The sequence below is a fragment of the Ovis canadensis genome, chromosome 6 (genome assembly GCF_042477335.2).
Source record: "Ovis canadensis isolate MfBH-ARS-UI-01 breed Bighorn chromosome 6, ARS-UI_OviCan_v2, whole genome shotgun sequence".
Lineage (NCBI taxonomy): Eukaryota > Metazoa > Chordata > Mammalia > Artiodactyla > Bovidae > Ovis > Ovis canadensis.
Window position 1 is genome coordinate 123,113,599 of NC_091250.1, and position 23,246 is coordinate 123,136,844.

Here is a 23,246-nt window from a genome sequence, read left to right on the forward strand (position 1 = left end):
CTTCATGGAACACAGCGTTGTCGTGGCAAAGGGGCTTGTGCAGTTCAATGAAGCTATGAATCATGCTGGGCAGGGTCACCCAATATAGACAGGTCACAGTGAAGAGTTTCAACAAAATGTGATCCACTGGAGGAGGGAATTCCTGCCCCGGGAGGAGGGAATTCCTGGGGACACAGAAACGACCCAGTCACTGCCCTCAGAGCACCCTGTAATGTAGAAGTTACCCGTGGAAGGAAACCTATTACGGTGTCCAGGGTAATCAGGGATTAGGCACCACTGTATCAGAGAGCAGGGAGAGAGGCCACACAGGAAGAAGACAGGGAGGGCCTGGCATCACTGCACTAAAAGGAATCAACATCAATGGCCAGAAATAATCCAGGAGGAGGCTTGGGGGTCTGCTTGGCAGGAAGTCCCCAGGGACAATCAGCCCAGAAAGAGTTTGCAGCAGAATCAGGGCTGAACAGGGGCCAGGGACTCAGCCTGTGCTGGGGTTGGCTGTGGGGGTAAGGTCTTTGGGGAAAAGTGGCAGATGATACGAGACTGCAGGAGCCCGTAGGGGCCACAACTTGAGATTCAGAAGCACAGGAAGGGAAAGAGCCCTGGCGATCGAACAAAGGAAAAAGTCCTGAGCCTGAGTCCCAGAAACGCCACTCACAGACTCCAAGTCGGGACATGTTAATGGGAAATCTTGGAAACTACTGCTCTCTCTTGGTCCAAGAGCTTGTTTTTGTCTTTTCTCTTGGATACGCGTGTTCTTGGTTTAACGTGATCATTTAAAAACAGACGTTTGTGTTGAGCTCAGTACTGACCTTGAAAGACACCAGGGTGGGGCAAGGACTGAGATACCCCTGACTGCAAGTTGCTGAGGGGGGAAACAGGCACGGGCAGAATTAAAGCACGGTACCATAGCTGGTTTCGATTTTACATTGTCTGTAATTTTTTTTTTTTTTCTTCCTTTTCCGAATTGAGTTGTTGCTGTTCCTGTAACAGTACTGAATAAAGTAACGGCTGTTTTCTCCCTCCTCCCACACATACACACAGAACTGTGATTTCTGTTCATTCCTTACTTAAAAAAAAATTTTAAATACTATTCAAGTTAAATATTTCTTTATTCTTAAAGCTTCAGGTTTTACAAAATGAGTTAGTGTCTCATTTGCCTCTGAATCGAGTTTGAACTTATCTGTAATAAATTTAAACAGAAAGCATCTGCCTTATTATCTCAGTCATCTTGGAATCTCTTAAATGCTGTTTAATCGGCTCAGAAGAACTACAGCTAGATTTTGCACTTGACACAACCTTCCCTGTGATCTCTTGTTATCGCTTGTGATAATTTCAGTGTCTTCAGATTAACTACAATACTATACAGTAAGCTCAACCATCGTCAGCCTGATCATGTACTCTTTCTGAACGCTGTTGCAAAGTGGTTTATAGTTTAAAAATATTTTCGGTTTATTATTCCTTAACTAATGTATCTGAAACAATCTGGCATCTTAGGGAGACATTCAGGAATCTTCAAGAATGATGAGCTCAGAGGGGCCAGCTGGTGGTTGAGTGTGGGTTTGAACCCCAGCTCCATCCCTTACTCCCACTGTGTGACCAAGGTCATGTGATCACTGTGGGCTCTGTTTTTATACATAACAGGCACGGATGACAGCATTAATACTGTAGGATTGTTGCGAGGCTTAAAGAAGGTATTACCACATACATGAAGTGCTAAGAAGAGAGTCTGGCACGTAGAAAACCCTCACCAAATGTGATCATCAGCCCTGGCAGAACTGTTTTCCATCTTTAATCCAGGTAATCAATTTCTCTAACACCGATCATTTTAGGCACATAAAATGCATCTCCACAAAGTTGTCTTGGCTTGAAAGGACCCATACACAAGAGCGAGCAGGGTGTTGAGCTGGGGTCTAGTCCCAAGTTCTGTCCTGACTTCTGTGTGACCCTGGCCAAGGCCCAGAAATACTCTTAAGCCTCTTTTACAAAAGAAAACAATTGGACCATAAATTCTCAGAACATCTGCCCTCTTATATCCATCTACAATATACAGGCTTTAGAGAATTAAGAAACATTCTTGTCTGTCAAAGCAAGCAAGACACTATTATCCAAGATTCTAAATAAAACAATCACTGTTAAAAATGAATCTTAATAACGTTTTGTCACTTGGCATCAGCCTTCCATTTCATAGGCTAAAGGGAGCAATATATTGAATTTCTACACTTCTGAGGTCCTTTTGCTATTCAGGAAAATCACATAGCTCCTAGCAGGAAGGACTCCCTTTGAGGGTATGTGTGTGCTAAGCCACTTCAGTCAGGTCCTACTCTTTGCGACTCTGTAGCCTGCCAGACTCCTCTGTCCATGGAATTTCCCAGGCAAGAATACTGGACTGGGTTGCCATTTCCTACTCCAGAGGAACTTCCCAACCCAGGGATTGAACCCACGTCTTTTATGTCTCCTGTATTGACAGGTGTAGGGTCTCCCAAGCTACCTGTTGCTCTGGTTCTATTCAGATCATATTCGGCATTCAATCAACAAATACTAATGAAACCCAGGACCTGATTAAGAAAGAGGTGGATATACAGGAGAGGGGAACCCTCTCTGAAGGAGGCTTCATCACCCCCAGGGGAAAAAAATGAAGAAAAGTAGCATTATATAAAAGCTTCCCAATGAAAGGCAAATATAGAAAGTAGACCAAGCCCTTCCAGCTGGGATGGGGGCCGAGGGGTTGTGTGCCGTGGGACAAGCCTTCCCCACACCCAGCTCCAATGGGTGAGCCTCAGCACCTTCTGGGCTGGATGGAGACAGTTGAGTTCAGGACTTTCGCTTGGATACGTTTGGGAGGGAAGTTTGGGAGTGAGCAGAATGCCTTCAGACAACAGAAAAGGACTGAGGGCTGCCAGAAGGGTCCCCCTTCTTGGTCCTGATCACACGTAACATCCAGTCTCTTCCTAAATCAATGAAGATGCAACCTCTAAAGAATAGTAGGAGGTGCAAAACACAAATATCAGCTGGTCCAGCATATCCAGAACCCATCCAAGACCTAAACGGATTTGCTGTGTCTCAGGCCCTGGGGAATTAAAAGACACAGCTTGCATCCTTGTTCCTTCCCTCCAATAACTCAGGTATATGCAGGGGTATAGGGTGTTTTGGGGGGCAGATGAGAGAGAGGAGGCAACGTACGTGATAACTGCACTAAGGTGAGGGCTGAGAAATGGCCATGAATACATGGCTTATTAGCATAAAGATTCACAGACAACAGAATGATGGGTATACATGCATCACACATCAAATTATTTTGGTCATATTAATGTGTCAAGAGACAAGAAGAATTGTAACAAAGTTACATTTAGAAACAATTTGTTCTATTTGTCAAAATCAAAGGTGGGAAAATGGAGTGGGAATGAGTTATCATGTCCCAATAATAGGGACATTAGAATAACAGAATTTCTCCCTCCAAGTCTTAGTGAACAGGAAGGAAAAAGCAAAGGTATTGGGAGGGGAGAGAAGAGATAGGAGTCTGTGTGTGAATTTCTCCATTGCTCCTTCTTTCATGGTGTCAACTCGGTTTGATGGGACTTCAGTAGGGTTCAGGCTTCCTAGGTGGTGTCAGTGGTTAAAAAAAAGAAAAAAAAAATTCACCTGCCAATGCAGGAGATACAAGAGATGTGGGTTCGATCCCTGGGTTGGGAATATCCCCTGGAGTAGGAAATGGCCACCAGCCTCAGAATCCCTGCCTGGAAAAAAAGAGCACACACACACACACAACATGAAGGTCCATCCATGGGAACCCTATGCCAGTTCCTTCTGAAAGGAATTTGTACATAAAATCTGTATGTATGTGTATGCCTGAGTGTTTCTGTGTTAGAGCTCTGATGATAGACCAGGTTTTTAAGACTTTCTATAACTTTTACATCCTCTCAAGACAATCAAGGCACTAAGGAAGCTAACACATGCCTTCAGGTATTGCCTATGAGATGTTTCTATGACAATGCATTTCCAAAGGGACATTTTCAAAGATGTCAAAGAATAAATCACTACAGCCATCTTGGTCACTGAGCCACACAGATTTCCCATGTTGACAATCACCTTCATTTCCCCATCAGCTGGTGTGAACTTGATGCCCTGGCTTTGTGCTTCAGACTAGGATCAAACTCAAACCAGCATTCACTGTTGTTCAGTCACTCGGTCCTGTCCACTCCTTGCGACTCCATGGACTGCATAACCGTCTCCTGGAGCTTGCTTAAACTCATGTCCGTAGAGTCGGTGATGCCATCCAGCCATCTCATCCTCTGTCATCCCCTTCTCCTCCTGCCCTCAATCTTTTCCAGCATCAGGGTCTTTTCCAGCGGATCAGCTCTTCGCATCGGGTGGAACTTCAGCTTTAACATCAGTCCTTCCAATGAATATTCATTTTTGATTTCCTTTAGGATCGACTGGTTTGATCTTGCAGTCCAAGGGACTCTCAAGAGTCTTCTCCAACACCACAGTTCAAAAGCACCAGTTCTTGCAGCATTTGGTGTCCTATATGTCAGGGCAAATGAGGGGCTTGGCCCAAGCTCAACAGTTCCCAATAAATGAGGTATTGACGATTATGCTGACATTTCTGGTTTGGCTGTCCACAAGTGTTTTTCAAGTATTTAGAGTCACGGGAAGAAAGACATTTAATAATGTGGCTCACTAAATTAAGTTTCAAGATTTCTTCTTACACACTCCTTCGTCTCTCAGATACCATCCAGGAGACTACATGGTTTGCTCTGGGCACGGATACCAGGTCTCCAGAGCACAGGTCCCTTCTGGACACTGGTCAGGGATACAAGAAGAAGACAGGTCCCTCCACATCCCCCAGAGGCCCACTGCGGACAGAAGAAGATGGGTGTGGAAATAGACACTTTTAGCCCGATCAGTCGGAGGAGGATCTGGGATAAACACTATTTTAGCAAATTAAAGGAAGCCAGGAAGAGGAAGTTTGGGACATACTTCAAGGAAAAAACACCTAGGGAACACTTAGAAGTCTGGTGAGGACAAAGACCAAGTTCAATATGCTTTTAAATGACATCCAGGCTAAAGCATATAAACAGAGAAATAAATAGAATGGTGTGGGAAGATCAAAGCAAGTGAGTTGATATCTGCTGGGGTTTAAATCCTGGCTTAGTTATTTGATCATGAAAAAGTCACACATCTCTCTGGGTCTTATTTTTTCCATCTAAAGAAAGTGGGGGGCTCCCCCGGTATGGCTCAGTGGTAGAGAATCTGCCTGCCAATGCAGGAGATGCGGGTTCGGTCTCCGGATTGTGAAGATCCTCTGGAGAAGGAACTGGCAACTCACTCTAGTATTCTTGCCTGGAAAATCCCATGGACAGAGGAGCCTGGCGTGTTGCAGTCCATGGGGTTGCAAAGAGTTGGACACAACTAAGTACCCACATATGCAAAAAACGGGGTGGTTCCTACATTGTTGAGTGACTGTAAGATTCAAATGAGATACTGAGGAAAAACACTTTAGCTCACCTGATACAAGGTTAAACCCTCAAGACAAAGGAGTTCAAAAATACTATAGTAACAGTAGCATGATGACATCAGCTTGAAACGAGAAGGAAAAGGACAATAATAGCAATTAAAATTCAGATTTTTATAACATCTAGCCTGCTTAAATAATGGTTCTAAGTAAAGAAAGGAATCGCAACATTCCAAAAACTGACACGTAAGGAAAAGTATTCTTTAGGGAAAGCGGAAAATTTTGAGCATTGAGAGCCATTCACAGAGACAGAGATGACAAAGGAAACAGCAGAATGAAGAGCACAAAGTGGCTGTTAAATCTAATATTTTTAAAGGACAATGTTTATGAGATAATTAGCCTTGGCACCATCTTTGCAGAGGACTGTAAAGAACCCTTCCAGTAAGAAAAGGCGGCAGGTGAATGCAATTCTGAACACGAGATTGTTTCAATCAGCAGGGTCTGGCGGCTTGTGTAACTGGAATCCTCCTAAGTGGCTCCATGCCAACCCTGAGCCCTGCTGCAGCTTCTGTTGGAATCTGTGCCACCAGGAAGCGTGGCTGGGAGCAGAGTAAGGTCAAGGCAAGCTTGACTTTCAAGACTGTGTGTGTGTGCACATGTGCCCAGTTATGTCCAACTCTTTGCCACATTACGGACTGTAGCCCTCCAGGCTCCTCTGTCCATGGGATTTCCCAGGCAAGAAGACTGGAGTGGGTTGCCATTTCCTCCTCCAGGGGATCTTCCTGACCCAGGGATTGAAACCACGTCTCTTGTGTCTCCTGCACTGGCAGATGGATTCTTTACCAGCTGAGCCACGGTGGAAGCCCACATTCAAGACTAAATAATGTAAAGCCGTCCTTGGAACAGGGGCTGCCAGGCTGGGGGAAGGCTGGTGCACACAGGGCTGCCTGCAACCACAGGGCTCAGGAGAGAACAGAGCACCAGCTGGCACTGATGTTACCCAGAGACCATTGACTCAGCTCACTTTCATTCCCTGGAGGACCACCAACGACAGCTGCCCATCTGAGCTCACAAATCTGGACCAAAACCTCAGGCTTCTCTCAAAGACTCCTGTTTCTGTTTATGGTAACGGTACTTTCACTTCCAGCAGCTGCGACGGGAGGCTTTTTTTTCCCCTGCCTTCTCCCTACATAGATCCACTTTCTGTTGCGCAATCCTGCACTGAGATCTGGGACCAGGCAGGAGCGGGTGCAGAGCTGACAGCAGAGGTTTATCCTGCTCTCCCGTGGCAGGCGTTTCCTGCGGGAAGCAGCCAAGCCCATGTCAATTACAGCAATGTCACAGTGCCAGAGGAGCTGGGAACACCGAGAATAGACCCTGCATCTCAGCACCTCCAACCCTCAGCTTCTTGTCCCACTTGGGTTGGTGGCAGGATTCTGCCCACTCGAGGGTCTCAGGGACCTAGAAAGACAGCGCCGGCCATCTGGGGCCAGAGCGGGGAGAACGCGCGTAGAACCTCAGCTGGCCCTTCCAGCTCCAGGAAGCGACACAGAGCTTCCTGTCACTTTCACTGCCCTCAGCAAGTCCCAAGGCCATCTGACCTTCAGATGGGGGACAGTGCACCCCTACTCTGAACCTAAAGACAGACAGTAGGATGCTGCCACAGGCATTATTAACTGTGGATGGGAGGCGGGAGGCGGAGAGCATTCAAGACAGATCTGGAGGAAAGACAAGAGTCTGGAGCTAAGAAGAAAGGGGAGGGGGCTGGCAAAGGGAGCACAGCCTGGGCACAGGGTGGGGATGTCCATGTTCCTGATTCATCTGGGGAAACAGTGGGCAGTCCTGTGGCCAGACCACGAGGTGGGAGTCAGAACAGAGGATGGCAAGGGACAAGGCTTGAAAGAGTAGCATGCGAATGCCAGGCTGAGGGACTTGGAATTGTATCATTACTTGCATTATTAACAGCTAGGTCTGGAGCAACCACTACAGGCGTTAAAGCTTCCCTGGTGGCTCAGTGGTAAAGAATCCACCTGCCAATGCAGGAGATAGGGGAGATGATGCTTTGATCCCTGGGTCAGGAAGATCCCCTGGAGTAGGAAATGGCAGCCCACTCCAGTATGCTTGCCTGGAAATCCCATGGACAGAGGAGCCTGGAGCACTACAGTCCCGTGGGGTTGCAAAAGAATCAGACGTGACTTAGCTACTAAATAACAACATGAACACTAAATGTTCTCTATACACCACTGCCTTTAATCCTGACAAATCAATAAAACAGAATATGTTGGGGTCCTTATTTTTTTGGTCAGTAGCTATTTCTTGGGTGACAACTGTCTACCACACCCTGGTTCAGGATTGATCTAGGGGTTGGGGGGTCCAGACAAAGCCTCCATCCTCCTGTGATTTAATCTACTGGAACAGATTAAACATTAAATAAGTGTATGAAAAAATCATGAAGAGTATGTGAGGTTTGCAGAAATGATAACCTTGCCCAAAGGGATACTGTGATGTAGCAATATAGTTGGGCCCTGGGCCCAGAGCTCATCTGTGTTTAAGTGTCCTGTACTCAAACACCAATACTGTAAACCATGGACTCCATGGGACACTGTGCACCGGGGGACAGTGTCGGGACCAGATTATATTTGTGTTCTGCACAGTGGGTCAGAGCTGGAGAAATTAACATAGAGAAATACTGCAGATTGCAAACAGTTTTAAAAGTTATGGAGCTGAGAGGGGAAAGAAAAGCAAAACCAGAAGAATGTAAGATTTATATTTCGGCTGAAGACAGCAGTCAAAGATGTTTTAGAAAGGAGCAGCATCCATCACCAATTGCAAGATACAAACATAAAGGTAATTGTTGCTCAAAGGCTTGTGCATGCTAAATCATGTCAGTTGTGTCTGACTCTGTGCAACCCCATGGACTGTAGCCTGCCAGGTTCCCCTGTCCATGGGGATTCTCCAGGCAAGATACTGGAGTGGGTTGCCATGCCCTCCTCTAGGGGATCTTCCCGACCTGGGGATCGAACCTGAGTCTCCCTCACGTCTCCTGTAGTTGCTCAAAGGTGAAAGGGATCGATTCTGGACGGCCCAGATTAATTGGCTTATTGTTTGATTAACTGGCTCTTCCAGTTTCAAATGGCTGTGCCTTAGTCTCTGGTTCTGCAGTTCTAGCCTGTGTGCATGTGACCAAAATTTGGATAAGGGGACCTACAGGGAAATCTGGCTTCCCTGGTGGCTCAACTGGTAAAGAGTCTGCCCGCAATGTGGAGACCTGGGTTCAATCCAGTATTCTTGCCTGGAGAATTCCATGGGCAGGGGAGCCTGGTGGCTATAGTCCTTGGGGTCACAAAGAGTCAGACACGACTGAGTGACTAACTTTCAAACTTCTCTGTTTTACAGGGATATCTCCTGCAGGCTTTTGAGAAAGATTTCTTCCCTGATTAGGAGTCCCTCAACCTTGCTCCCTTCCCTACGTGAGAGCAGAGGGTAAGGGCAGCTGCTGGGGTCATCCTGGCCTTCTCCCCACCTGGACAGATCAGTGAAGGACAAGGTGGTCTGGGTGGGGATACACAGCTTGAGCCTTAGTAACATTCTTAATCTGCTTTTCACACGAGATCAGGCTTACCAGCAAGAAAAGCTCATAATCACTACTAAGTGCTGCTTTATACACTCTCAGCACCAGACTTTCCAATGGGTATTTTTACATATATTATCCAATGTTTCTACCAGCAAAAGGTCCAGGATGTTGCTGTTGCTTAGTTGCTCAGTTGTGTCTGACTCTTTGTGACCCCACGGACTGTAGCCCACCAGGCTCCTCTGCCCATGGGATTTCCCAGACAAAAAAACTGGAGTGGGTTGTCATTTCCTTTTTCCGGGGATCTTCCCAACCCAGGAATCAAACCTGCGTTCCCTGCATTGGCAGGTGGATTCTTTACCACCGAGCCACCAGGGAAGCCGAAAAGGTCCATGAGGAAATATAATGCCCTTTAACAGGACAGTCGACGTTGGGAAAAACAAAAGCATTTTCTCCAACGTCAAAAACCCCAAATAATGCGGTGCTGTCAGGAGCAGGGGTGGTTCTGTGATCTCCAATAATGCTCTGGCCCCAAGGATGCTCCTGCCTCACTGAACAACTGAGGACCGACTTATTCCCCAGAAAGGGTCAGTTCCTCTGATGTGTGTGTAGATGGGGCTGAGAGGTCAGGAGGGAAGGAACCATTTCACAGGCAGAAAGCAGGGCAGGAGAGATGCCACCTGAAACTCTCTCTAATAAGAGCCCATGTTTAAGAAAGAGACTCACAGACTTAGAGAAGGAGTTTATGGTTGCTGGGGGCAGGATGAGGGGAAGGGATAGTTAGGGAGTTTAGGACGGATATGTACACACTGCTATGTTTAAAACAGATAACCAACAGGGATCTGCTGTACAGCACATGGAACTCTGCTCAATGTTACGCGGCAGCTGGGATGGGAGGGGAGTTTAAGGGAAAATGGATGCATGTATGTGTATGGCTGAGTCCCTTTGCCATTCACCTGGAACTATCACAACATTGTTAATTGGCTATACCCCAAGAAAAAACAAAGTGAAAAGGAGCTCCTGTGTAATGAATGGAAATAAAACCAAATCCAAAGTAACAGACCCACTCCTGGCATCATGCGGAGAACCATGAGGGGCATGGTGGCTGGTGCCTCCACCAGATGGCACTGGGTTCCCTTGTGTTCAGCCGTCATCTGTGACTTCGTGCTGACTCAGAGCAGGGAGAAAGGCCTCAACTTCTCTAGTTTCATCACGTTCCACATTTTTTCCAGTTCCACCATTAGAGTTTGTACGTCCTTCCCTCAAGGTCATAGGTATTAAGCACAGATCCTGAGAAGCCTTGGGACAGGGAGAGGGAGGGACATTTACTTAAATGACTGTATCTGGATAGGATTTAACCAAGGACTTCCTGCTACAAGAGGCCACTGCATTTCCCTGGGCTAGGAATCCTCTGTCTGCTCATAATCCTTTTCTGTCCTGGCTTCTCCTCCCTTTCTTCCCTCCTTCTTTCCTGGGTTCTTCCTCCTTCCCTTCTCTTTCTGTACTTTGTCTTCCCCTGACGGCTCCTGCTGTACCCTTTCGGCATTGCTGCTTCTAAGCTTTTGGCCCAGAAAATGAAATAATAAGATTTGCTCACACGATATAAATTAAGACTAAAGAAACAAAGGGCAAAAGACCAGACAGTCTCCCAAGAATGTGAGCTATGAGATCCATGCTCTCTGTGATATAACATTGAGTTTGCAATCTAGAAGTCTACACTGCTTTCTTTTGTTATCTTATTAACAGCATCTTTTTTTTTTTTAATGCTGATGAGTCAGGCATTGTGTAAATGTTTGACATTATTTATTTAGTTTAATTTGCACTAAACAATTATCTGCTATAATTTTAATTATGCCTATTTTGAAGATGTGGAGACTGAGGCTTAGAGATGGGAGATGACTCGTTTCCCGTTGCATGGCCAAGAGGTAGCAAAGTGGATGTAACCAGATCTCTCTGGCTGAGTCATTCTACATGCAACCTGCCAATCCACTTTGCTTTCTTTCTGGTCCATATTCCATATAAACACACTGCTAGTAAGCAGCTCAAGTTAAATGAAGAGTTAGTAATTTCAGATGCAACAGAAACATCATTTTGGCATAAGCAGTATTTTACTATAAACTCTGCTTGGGAAAAGTCCACTGGCAACCACAGTACTGCTTATTGAGTTTCTGCCAGGTTATTACCTGAAATGGAAACACATTTCCATGGCCATCCTCAGAACAACATAGTCCAGCAGTCCTGGGGAGATCTCGGACTCAGTTCATAACCTGAGATCATCTGCTTGGGAGGAGCCAGTCTGAAAGGCCCTCTCACTGTTTTATTAGCTTTGGATTCATCCGAGGAGGGAGCAATTGCAAGCATGAGTTTTCAAAGCACAAAGCACTCCTTCACTGTACTCGGTGGAGCCCTTGTGCGCATCTCATGGTTCCAACTCTGGTCCTGCAGTAATGAGTTCAGAGCAATGTTTGTGTTGAATAATGTGCTGCGTTGGTGGACTGGCTGCTCCCCTGGTGGCCTCAAGGGATGAAATGCCTTCTTCCCAAAGGGTGCTGGGAATAATCTGCTGCATAGATGGGAGAGATCTGACTTGTCCACAATTCTTCTGCTTCTTTTCGCAAACAAGTAAGTTTGCCTCGGTTTGATCTGTTGCTAAGCTCATCAGAGAAAACAGCCCTTCCTTCTCTCCTTGGATCATATGGTGGCTAAATTATTTCACCTCCAAGTGACTGTATTTTTCCCTCTCTCACTGCCTACAGCTCAAGAAGTTTCACCAAACACATCCCCTACAACTGTCACTGCAAGAACAGAGATGCTTAATAAAATATAGCACTTCCAGTTAAATTTAAATTCCAGATAAACAATCAATCATGTCTTAATATGAAGTATCCAGGATATACCTATACTAAAAGAATATATGTTCTTTCTTCAAAGTTCAAATTTCACTGATCATCCTGTATTTTTACTTGTGAAATCAGGCAACCCTGCATAAGAAGAACGTGCATTTTCTTGAGCATTAGGCTAGGCATTTGACATGGGCAATCTCCTTTAATCCTCATTAGAATACTGAAAAATCTGAGGCCCAGAAAAACTGTCTATTTCTCCAGGTGATACCATCAGTAAGGAGGAGATCAGAAATTCAAACAGACAGGACTTCAAAAGCCACACTCTTTGAGAATAACTCCTACACCTAATTCCAGAAACTTGTAATTGGTACCTTCTCTGGCCTTCCTATCAGGGACACTGGGAAAAATCTGGCTGAAGATGGAATTTATATCAAGTGAAACTGAGTTTTTCAGAGGTGGTGTTGTGCCAGCCTGCTTTCACTCTGTGCCACTCAAGTGTGTATTTCTCTGAGCACAGCTAGAAGAGCAAGCCTTTCCATTTCAGCTGCATCTGCAATCACCTTTCTCCCACTGTATGTTAACTGCTGATACAGGCCTCTGATTTACTCTCCTTAAAGAGTGAAGATATTTACACAAAAACAACCTTACTGTAGGGTGTACCTAATCTGTAGGAATTCTAGGGGAAATTCATCAAGACACAAAATGCATCTCGGAAAGTGCTGAAGTGGAAGTTCTCAACAAATCAAAGGAGACATGAATGTTTCAAATCTAAATACATTCCTTTGCTTATAGAAAATGTGGGCTACTCAGCCCCCCAGGGATTTAACCTGTCTCCACCTTGAGCAGTCTGCTTACTGCAAGTGGAAAACTGTGGTCCTGGACCGGGGTCTGCTGTCTTCACTCTGAGGATCTAAGAAAAGCCACTTTTCTGAATCTTGGTTTCCTAAACTATAAAATAAAATTGTTAAGAGATCCCTGTCTCCCTTAAAGGACCAGGTACAAGAGAGAAAGGAGACAGTGGGTATGAAAGTTCTAGATGGAAGTTAAGAGTTATCATTTTCACTCTTTTCTGTTATTTTGTTATTTATTTTTTCCATTTTTTTTCATTCTTTTAAAATCATTTTCATGCTTTTCATGCCAGAGTGCTTTTGTGCTGCCAGAATCTACTCAGGGAAGGGCTTGTGTTTAACATGCCAGGTATTTACCTGGACTGACCACACTGAAGATCTCTAAAATGGACAAATGGGATGGCTTGGGGCCATATTTGGATTATCTTGTATCATCACCCTTCATTGGCTTTTCTCTGCAAGCCTCTCCCTTTCCTTAAATATTTATTTCCCCCATGAAGCCTTTCCCAGTTCCCGCAGGCAGAAATGTTGCCTCTTGCTTCCTTTCTGAGCAACTACTTGGAACCAGACACACTGTTCTGCAACCTAGTGGCAGAAACAAACTTGAGGCTCCAGATGCCTGCTCGGACCGGGTGTATATTCTTACAGGGGTGTGATAGGTGGGGAGGACGAGAACCAAGGAAGTAACAGGACGACTCCAGATAAACATTATGGCTGCAAAAGTATGCTGTGGGAAGGAGGAGTGCCATGAAAGAAAGAAACAGAGTGATTGGAAAGAAGTTGTTCTCAAAGGCAGGCCTACCTGATGCCACAAGCAAAGGCCCAAACAGGATGCATTTCTCGGTTCATACACAAAAAGACTGCTCATTTATCTGACTGCCATACTAAACTGTAAGTTCCTCAAGAACAATAACTTTTTTTTTTTTTTTCCGTTTCTGTGCAGCTACTCTGGCAACAACAGTCGCCATCAATGGCAGAGTCGACTGGAGAGGAAGATGTACTGGAGTCTCAAAGGGCCAAAGCACATTTCACACTTAGAAAAGATTTTTTTTAAAGACTCAATTTTCTTGATACAAAATGAAATTTGGTTAAGAATACAAAATGCCATGGCCATGTTTAACAGGGAAAAAAAAAAAGCTTCAAAAAATTTTTATTGATAATGGGGAGGTTGAAAAGCACAGGTCTAAACTGTTCCTGGTACATCTCAGATGGTCCATTAAAAAGATGCTAAATGGGGGGCTTCCCTGGCAGACTAGTGGTTACGACTTTGCCTTCCAATGCTAGGCACCTGGGTTTGATCCCTGGTCAGGGAGTTAAGATCCCATATGCCTCACAGGCAACAGGTCAAACCATAAAATAGAAGCAATATAAACAGTCCATGTTAAAAAGTAAAAAAATCTTAAAAAAAAAAGTCAAAAAGTAATCTCCTCTTTTGTGATCATTTGTTCATGCCTTCCACACTGGCCTACAATTTCCTGGAGGACTGGAAATTTTGTATTAATGGATTCTAGCACCTAATGTAGCACCTACCACCTGCTGGACACTCAATGAATGGGCTCAAGAGGTGATCTCATTAAAACTAACAGAAGAGTCTGCTCTTAGGGGTTTACCCACAATAGCAACTCCCAGAATATAATACTAGGTCCAAACTCCCAAATCCTCAAATCCTTTATGTCAGACCTGACTTTGGTTATGTTGGATCAGAGACTGAACCTGGAGATTCCTGGCCCCCTGCCAAAGGTGTTACCCCGGTACCCTGACATTTCCCCTAATTCATCTTTATTCTTAGCACCTAAGAGTCTGACCTAAGATGGACTGTCCTTCCCCATCTTGCTTTTACCTGTCTCTTCCACTGAAGACAAGCAGAAGAGCAAAGCTTTCCATCTGTTTTATCCCCTATTGTGTCACCAGTGAGAAGAACAGTGCTTGGTACATGACTGGAACTCAATAAACATGTGTTAAGGGCATAAATGTGATCGGTGTAGCTGCTTTGCTTACAGGACAAGGAAAAAGTAACACCGCAAACAGAAATTCTGCAAACGCAAAATTTAACTCACAGGAACACTGTTAAAACTCCACTCCTGATGCACTCTTGCTTCAAGCTTACGAATAACTGATTATACTGAGCCTCTGTAGTCCCACCAATTTCCTTTCTATGCCTGGAACCAAGAGGCCATAAACTGGAGGCCTGTGGGATGCAGGTACAGATGAGGAAGGAGGTGTACCTATAGACGTGCTTTGTTTGGACCACATCGTATTATTTTAAAAATACAGAATTAGCTGCTGATAGGAGACTGGAGTTTGATCCCTGGGTCAGGAAGATCCCCTGGAGTAGGAAATTTCAATCCACACCAGCATTTTGTCCATGGAAAATTCCATGGACAGAGGATCCTGGCAGGCCACAGTCCATGGGGTCACAAAGAATCCAATATGACTGATCACACACACAGACACAATTAAAAGTCAAGGGTTTCCCTGGTGGCTCAGCAATAAAGAATCCACCTGCCAGTGCAGGAGATGTCGGTTCCATCCCTGGGTCGGAATGATCCCCTGGAGAAGGAAATGGCAACCTGCTCCAGTTTTCTTTGCCTGAAAAACCCCATGGATAAAGGAGCCTACAGGTGGGCTGCAGTCCATGGGCTCACAAAGTGTTGGACACACTGAACAACTAACACAACAACTTACCTCAGTTAATTCTACATAAAATTGTAAACTCACAGCCTATCTTGGAAAATAAAATCATACTCATCAAGACAGAGCCTGAGGTCCCAGCTTGTGTGCTTAGTCAGAGCCAAGACATCCCCCTAACCCAGCCTGTCCCCGGGCCTGTTTCATTCAGGCTATTTACTTGCCGGGTTGCTGAAGGCATTTGAGTGAGCGACCCCTGCTGGAAAGTTACCAAAAAACACACAGCATTAAAAAAAAAGAAAAGAAAAGAAAAAATGCCCACTGGGACCTATTTCCGTTATGTTCAGGCTATTTCTCGGAAGAATAATGTATTCATTTTTCTAGAACTCTGGTAGTATCACATAACTGTTGACATACTATGGCCCAGTAAATATTCCTCTAAGGGCCTGAAAAAGCTATGAAACTTAATTCCCTGTGGGTAGAGGAAGCTAAGAAAGCTTCATGCCGGAGGCAGGCCTAAAGATGCATTGTGAGAGGCTGACATCAGCTGGTTACAAGACTGAATCCGAGAGAGAAGGAATTTACTTGAAGACTATGAGTTACCTCGAGAAAATCATGAGAAGCTGGAAAGCCGGTCTTGGAAATGAGAAGGAATGAAGAGACCCTGGAGGCATCAGGATTATGCCCCTGGAATAGCATCCCTGGGACATCCTAAAACACTGAGGCTACAGCTGACGCCCCTTGATTCATGACTCATACTGGTAAATAAACGCTGGATTGTCCTTTTGTCCTTTAGTCAGTCCTTTGAGATTCCATGCCTCAGGTGGGATCACCAGGCTGAGCCCCAGTTCAGAGCTCAGAGATATGGATACAGAAAAAGAGCCCACTGCCCCGCCCCGCCCTGTGTTAAAGTCCCTCCACAAGGGGAGGTTGCTGTTGCTGCTGTGTAGTGGCTAAGTCTGGAGAAGGCAATGACAACCCACTCCAGTACTCTTGCTTGGAAAATCCCATGGACGGAGGAGCCTGGTGGGCTGCAGGCCATGGCGTTGTGAAAAGTCAGACACGACTGAACGACTTCACTTTCACTTTTCACTTTCATGCATTGGAGAAGGAAATGGCAACCCACTCCAGTGTTCTTGCCTGGAGAATCCCAGGGTCAGGGAAGCCTGGTGGGCTGCTGTCTATGGGGTCGCACAGAGTCGGACATGACTGAAGCGACTTAGCAGCAGCAGCAGCAGCAGTGGCTAAGTCATGTTCAACTCTCTGCGACCCCATGAACTGTAGCCTACCAGGCTCCTCCATCCATGGGATTTTCCGAAGAACACTGGAGTGGGTTGTTTTCTTCTCTAGGAGATCTTCCTCAACTAGGAACGGAACCCATGTCACCTGGCAGGTGGATTCTTTACTGCGAAACCAACCTGAGGGAAGGTTGGTACCTCCCTGAAGAAGAAGGGTGTTTGATTGCTGGAAACCTTACAAAATGCAAAAGTCCACCGTGGATTAGGAGAATTTTAAGTGGTGATGGGAGAGAGGGCAACAAAGGCTGAAGAGCGGAATGGAATGAGAACAGGCAGACCTCAACTCCAATCTGGAATCCATTGTACCTTTAGAAAATTAATTAACTTTTCTAATCGGCAGATTCCAAATCTTTAAAATAGAAATGTTGCCATCTGCCCATGAGCTTTCTGTGAAGATTCAGTTCAAGCATTAATTCACTTATTTTGAAATTACTATTTTAGCATCGACTAAGCCACTTAAGTAGCACCTGGGGACTTTAAACACCAAAAATGCAACAGAGAGACAGTGCTTTATGCTAGATGACAGACGGAGACAATGGACACCCAGGTAATCTTCTAAAACTGATCAAGTATCCCTTTTCCCCAACTGCTAACACCAATCTGCAACATTCTTCCTTTTTCGGTTAATCAATACCAAGGCCCTTCCTGAAACATACATTTCCTTCTGATATACAAAATGCATTAAGCTAAAAAAAAAAAAAAAAAAAAAAAGGCACCAAAAAACTTTAACTCTGATTCTACAAATAAGAAACTAATGGTTCTTAGAAGTAGTGAGGCCTGATGCTGGTGAATTTCAGGTGGAATAATCAGGAGATATTGGCCCATTACATGAAATCCTCTCTCTTATTGAATACTTAGAGTATGTAATTCACACAGACATTCACAAACTAAATGAAAATCAGCATTAAAATAGATCAAATGAAATTTGCAGGAAAAGGAAATTAAGTAACCCAGCACATTTTTCACCAGTGTTTTAGACCTGCCCAAATGTTCTCCACATGTATCTTCCCACTTTCTCATAATAATCTTTCGAGCTCTATTTTTTAGAAGATGAATCTGAGGCTTAGAGAGGAAAAAGCATTTGCTTAGGGTCCTGAGGCAAGAAGCTGGTTCCAAATCCAGCTAGCACTCTTGCCATTCCCCAATGGAAAAGGTTGGCCTGATTGGGGGTTGAAGGAAGATACTTACATCAAAGTGATGGGGAAAAACGCAGATCTTTTCCAACACCAGCTGGAAAGTTACAGCTTTCAACAACAGCCAGAAAGTCACTTCATTTCCCACAGAGCAGCGAGAAGGCTGCTGCTACTCACCAAAGTTGCTACTTGCCTTTACTCCTCCAAGACTATCTCTTACACAAGAACCCTGGCATAGAAGCAGGCCCTGGAGCCTCCTGAATTCTCAGCCCTGATCCTGAATACAGACTCAGTTCCACCAGGATATCAGTACCTTTTACTATGCCTTTCTCTAAACTGCCTTCTATAGCCAGAACGTGGCTCAGGACTCACTGTGGGTTTGGACCACCCTGGGCAGAAGCTCTGTTCTGGAAAAGCCACTGTGTACCAATCAAGCATATTACATCAGCCAGTCCCTCTCCCTAGCCTCTTTCTGCTGCTGCTGCTGCTGCTGCTGCTAAGTCGCTTCAGTCGTGTCCGGCTCTGTGCGACTCCATAGACGGCAGCCCACCAGGCTCCTCCGTCCATGGGATTTTCCAGGCAAGAGTACTGGAGTGGGTTGCCATTGCCTTCTCCGAGCCTCTTTCTAGCCATCATCAAATTTTAATTCAAGATAAGGAAAGCTTCCACATTGCATTTCCCTTCAAGGAGCTCTCTGGACATTTCCAGTAAGAGAACGGTCTTCTTTTCAGAACAAAAGCACATCCCCAATTACATGGGAAAATACAAGTAAAGGACTCCTGAACAACAACGTGGAAGACTTGAAATTTCACACCACCAACACAGCTAGAACCATGGGCTTTTCCTGTTCTCCCCTGTAGAGTTCAAGGTATCACTTTCTCACCAGTTTCCCAAGCAAAGAATCTCCCATCTTAAAGCTACAGTGCACTGTACAGCAGGCAGCTTTGGCCTGAATCAGAAGCCCCCAAAGCAAGGTTCAGGATGCCTCAGAAAGGGATCCTCAGTGTATGCTGCCATGCTAATGAACTGTTTCAACTTAAGAGTGCTTAGTCACGAAGTTGCTGATCCCAGGCAAACTCAGCTGAGTTAGAGGGACCCGCCGAAGCCCTGAAATGCTCCATGAGAAGTTGATTTTGCTCTGCCGAGCGCTGGAGAAAATCTTATGTAACGCAATGGGCCATTTCAATATGTTATTTCTGCAATCCTATGGGAGAAAAGGGGGAAAAAATCTAAGCGCTAGAAATACAAAGAGTAACGCGGGGATCTGCAGCTGAAGCGTTCATCTCCTGGAATTCCACTCGGTCAGGCTTATTCGAGTCGCACCCAATCAGTACCGAGGAAGCAGAAAGGAAGAATAATTCAGAACGCCAAAGGATGGGGTTTAGAAATGCAAGGAGGCAGAAGCTGGGTTATCTTTTCTTTTTCTTTTTTTCTTATTTTTAACATAACATTCCTGAAATTAACCCTTGAACGATAGTGGGCAATTGCATTTCAACAAAATAGGGTAAGATGTGGTTGCAGAGCAATAACGCCCAAGTAGGGCCCAAAGGATCCTGAGTGTAAACGGGTTGCGGCCACAAAAGCCAGCTAAGCACCGGCCCCCGGGCGCTATGGGACCCTCGAGGATCCGCGCCCGCACCTAGCGGCAGGCGGAGAAGCGGGGCAGGTGAAACCGGGGTTTCCAGAGCTCCGTCTTCATCCCTCGGCCGCTCCTTGCGGCTGCTCCCTGCTAGGAGGGGACCGCTTCTGGGAGCGGAGCGAGAAGACACCAGATTTGGAGTCGCCTCCCCAGAATCCCCTCCGAAAGCATCTCTGTACAAGTAGTGGATAAAAATAGCCAGCGGAGCGCGCCGGGGGGGAGGGAGGAGCGAGACTCACGCAAGGCCAAGCAAGGATCCGACTGGTCCTGCAAAGTGGAGGGCGGAGGAAGAGGGGTGCGTTCCCCTCCCGAGAGAGGGGCCTGGGTGCGCGAAGAGCGTGGACGCTCTCCTCGCCGAGGGGAGGAGATGGAAGACTCGCGGAGCTCGCAAACCGCCGCGGAGCAGAGCACACCTCACACTCCCCGCACCCGCCCCGCGCCCTGCATCCCAGCTCTCGCTCCCTCTAGCCTCTCCATCTCTCTCTCTTTTTTTTTTTTTTTTTTGCCGGCGTCCGGGACAGGTTGGGGTCAGGAGCGGGAGCCGCGCGCGGTCGGCCGCCTGGCCCAGAGGTCGCACCTGGAGACTTCAGGCTCCGCGAGTGTGCCCGGTTCTGAGTCCGGGTCTACGCGCTTCCACCGCGAGTTGGTGCCCCTCCTCCCCTCACCTTCATCTGCCGTCACCACCCAAGGTGCTCGAAATAGAAACAGACGCAGGATTTAAAAAAAAAAAAAAAAAAGTAAAAAGTAACACGAAAAACCAGAACCGTGCATGTTTGGCATTGGCGGGGGCGGCGGGGGCTAGGCTACTTACTGTCTGTCCGCCGCTTCCATCTCTCTCCTCCCGAGCTTTCCCCGCCCCTCGGGAGATGTCCCATCTCTGCTTGGTTCCCAAAGCTAACCGCACTGAGGTTTCCCCACCCTGGATGCTCCCTGAAGACGGACTTTTTGCTGTTATCACCGCCCCAATTGCCAGCCAGAGTGGTACCCAGGCTCCGCGGCGCTTCGCGCTCCTATTGCCCCTCACGGTCGGTCCTAGAGAGACGCGTCGGGCAGAAGCAAACCTCCTGACTCTTCTAGGGGGTAAGGGAAAAAAAGAGAAAAAATCCACTAAGTCAGAAACCTGCTGGAAAAAAACCAGTTCCTGAAGACTTGCCTAGCTGAGGGACGAAGTCAGGAGGCTAGTAGGATGGGGAAAGCTCTGGGCTCTCCTTCCTTCCTCCACCTACGTGCACCCCACTTGCTCCAGCCTCCACTCACCTTGGGCTCTGCTCTCGCACTGAAGTCCAGGATGGCAGGTCGGGGCACCTCGATGGCCCCGGGTCCTGCCGCTCCCCACACTGGCGACCCCCGCCGCCGCAAGCGCGCGCCGCACTCACCTGAGCCGCGCCTCGGCGGTCCAGCCGGTCCGGCTCCCGAAGTCGGCTCCTGGGCTTGGCCATGGGCAGCGCCGTGGAGCCCCGGCGGCCAGCGGAGCGAGTTTTTTTCAGGACGATCCGGGCCGGCGGGCGATACGCCGGCGCAGGCGCCCGCGGAGACCCGGCGGTGGCGGCGGTTCGCGGCTGCCCTCGCGCCGGGGACTTTGCAGGCGGGGAGGCGAGGTTATCACCGCCGCCGAGGGGAGGAGCAGAGGGAGGAGCGGGAGCGGGAGGAGGGGACAGAGGAGGCCGGGCCCGCAGGGAGAGCGTGTCGGGCCGAGGAGGATCGCGAGCGCCCACTGCTGCCCGGTCCGCTCCGGTGCTGCCCCGGGGTCGGGTCGGGTCGGGTCGGCTCAGAGTCCGGCTCGCCACGCGGCTCCCGGGGTGGCCGGGCAGGGCTCGGGAAATCCCGCCGACAGGTACGGCTAGAGTCAGTCCCGCCCCTCGCCTGGCGCGCAGTTCCCGGGGTTTCAGCCCTGGGAAGCTGGGGGTGGGGATGGAACTTGGGGAGGGGACCAGCTCTCCCTCCCGGGAGGGTGGGGCCGGTTGTGGGTTGGGTGATGGCCGTCCCTGCGAACCTGGGACATCCTGTCTCCACCGTCTCTCTTGTTTGGGAAGCCGAGGTCCTTCCTAACCCTGAGCCCACGTCTTCCTCCACTCCCCGGCCTCGCCGGGTCCTCCCACGTGCGTCAGCACGGCCGATCTCCCTCAGGGCAGGTGCCCACCTTAGGCATCGGTTGCTCCCTGCGCCGCCCAGGAAGCGAGGGGAGCCATCCACTCGCACCGCAGCCGGACCCGGACCCAGGCGGCCGGGCAGCTGGAGCGAGGATCCGCGCGAGGACCCGGCTCCCCAGCGCTCGGTGTCGCCATTCAACACTCACTCCCTCCCTCTTCGATTTCGCGTCCCCGGAGCGGATGCGGATTCACCCGGAGAACGCAAAGCTTTTTCAGCTCTGCCTTCGCTGGTGCATCGGGATTGCAAACGCCAGGTCTGAAATTAAGCCGGTCCCCCTGCCCAGTTCCCCCGCGTTCCTGTACCTGGGAAGTTTTGTGTCAGAACTAGACCAGGCTTCACTCTCATTTCAGATGTAAGGTTTCCAGGGACCCAGGGTAGGAATCCCCTTGGAGAAGCTAGGCTGTCTCTCTATCCGAGCCCAAACTAGTGGCCCTAAAAGGCAGATCAGCCAATACATTAAGAAATTAAATAAAATAAAAAGAAAATGTGCCAGATGAGTGTCAAAGTAATTTATTTTAGATGACACTTCAGTCGCTCTTCCATATCTTAAATACTGGAAAATAAATGTTTGGAAGAAATCAAATTTGCCCTTCAAGTGTAAAAAACCTCTCATTAACTTTGCTCAGATTAAAAATACACACCCACCTAAGTAATACATCCTGTAGGAAACTGACCTCTTTCTCGTGTAGTGTTACCCACTGTCCTTTTAGAAAGCAAAACGATGATCAGCATTTTCTGGCTGTCTAATAAAACCAGTAGCATCTGGGAAGCTAAGGCCAAGTCTTATTTTGGAAAATAAGATTATAGAAGTTTTAATGATCCTGATCGCTTCTTTGAGCCAGACTAATATTGACATAATATTTTAGAACTTTTAAAATACATTTGGAGTACCTTTGTGTTAAGTTGCTTCTATCATGATCCGCTCTTTGTGACCCATGGACTGTAACTCGCCAGGCTCCTCTGTCCATGGGGATTCTCCAGGCAAGAATACTGCAGTGGGTTGCCATTTCCTCCTGGAGGGAATCTTCCTGGCCCAGAGATCTAACAGTCCTCTCTTACATCTCCTGCCTTGGTAGGTGGGTTCTTTACCACCAGTGCCACCTGGGAAGCCCAAGAAAATGGCAACCCACTCCAATAGTCTTGCCTGGGAAATTCTATGGACAGAAGAGCCTGGTGGCTCTAGTCCAAGGGATTGCAGAGAGTCAAGCACAACTGAGCCACTGAACACACACACATGTATGTATTTTAAAAAGCCACTTTAATCAAACTTGTGGTTGGGGGCGGGGTGTGGAGGAAGGTAGTCAAAAAGTACAAGTCCAGTTAAAAGATAGATAAATATCAGAGATATAATGCACAGCATTACTGACTATAGCTGACACTGTTGTATGGTATGTAGGAAAGTTGCTAATAGAGTAAATCCCAAGAGTTCTCATCACAAAGAGCCTTTTTTCTGTTCTTCTTTTCCCTTTTATTGGGTTTCTGTGCGAATGAGTCTGTTGGCTGAACTCATTGTCATAATCATATCACAATAGACATAAATCAAACCAGAAGGCTGTATGCCTTAAAATGATGTATGCCGATTATATCTCAGTAAACCTGGGAAAAAAACAAAGTCAGTTTAAAGCCTCTCTTTGAAAAGCCTTAACATTCAAATTTGCATTAGCTTCTAAAAAAAGTACTTTT

General features: G+C 47.0%; 1 protein-coding gene across 1 annotated transcript in view; it reads right to left on the reverse strand.

Moving 5' to 3' along the window:
- Window positions 1-21,812, reverse strand: part of HS3ST1 (heparan sulfate-glucosamine 3-sulfotransferase 1) — a 36,559-nt gene extending 14,747 nt beyond the window's left edge. Inside the window, exon 1 of the mRNA XM_069593265.1 lies at window positions 20,789-21,812. The gene's annotated coding sequence lies outside the window, so the exon portion shown is untranslated. The remainder of the gene's footprint in view (window positions 1-20,788) is intronic.
- Between the last annotated feature and the right edge of the window lie 1,434 nt (window positions 21,813-23,246).